The following is a 515-nucleotide window of genomic DNA, read 5'->3' on the forward strand; positions in this document are numbered from 1 at the left end:
AATACCAGGTACACACACACACACACACACACACACACACACATTCATGAACAGATTAAAACAAGGTCAGCGCTGGCAGCTCTTGGTATGAGTTAGCTGCAATGTGATTCTGACTTTATGCTGAAAGTCAAAGACTAAACACTCAACATGTGTGCACACTCACCCTGAGGAACGGCACGATGCCATCTCGTGCGATGGCCTGCATGAGACGCGGAGCGCCCGTCAAGCTCTGAAGCCCCGCACCGCAGGTGGAGAAGAAGGAACCGAAGACGATGACCCAGGGCGACGGCCACGCCAGTGTCCCGATCACCAGATTCCCCCTGACCGCCTCACCAAACCTGAAATACACAAACATACACAAAGAATTATGCTACCTCTCACAAGTTTGGGGTTTTAGTCAACAAGTAAGCATTAAATTGATCAAAAATGATAGTAAAGACATTTATAATGTTACAAACTATTTCTATTTCAAATAAATGCTGTTCTTTTCAACTTTCTGTTCATCAAAGAATCCT

Source organism: Sinocyclocheilus grahami, unplaced genomic scaffold (genome assembly GCF_001515645.1).
Source record: "Sinocyclocheilus grahami isolate Dianchi unplaced genomic scaffold, SAMN03320097.WGS_v1.1 scaffold22342.1, whole genome shotgun sequence".
NCBI classification, from domain to species: domain Eukaryota; kingdom Metazoa; phylum Chordata; class Actinopteri; order Cypriniformes; family Cyprinidae; genus Sinocyclocheilus; species Sinocyclocheilus grahami.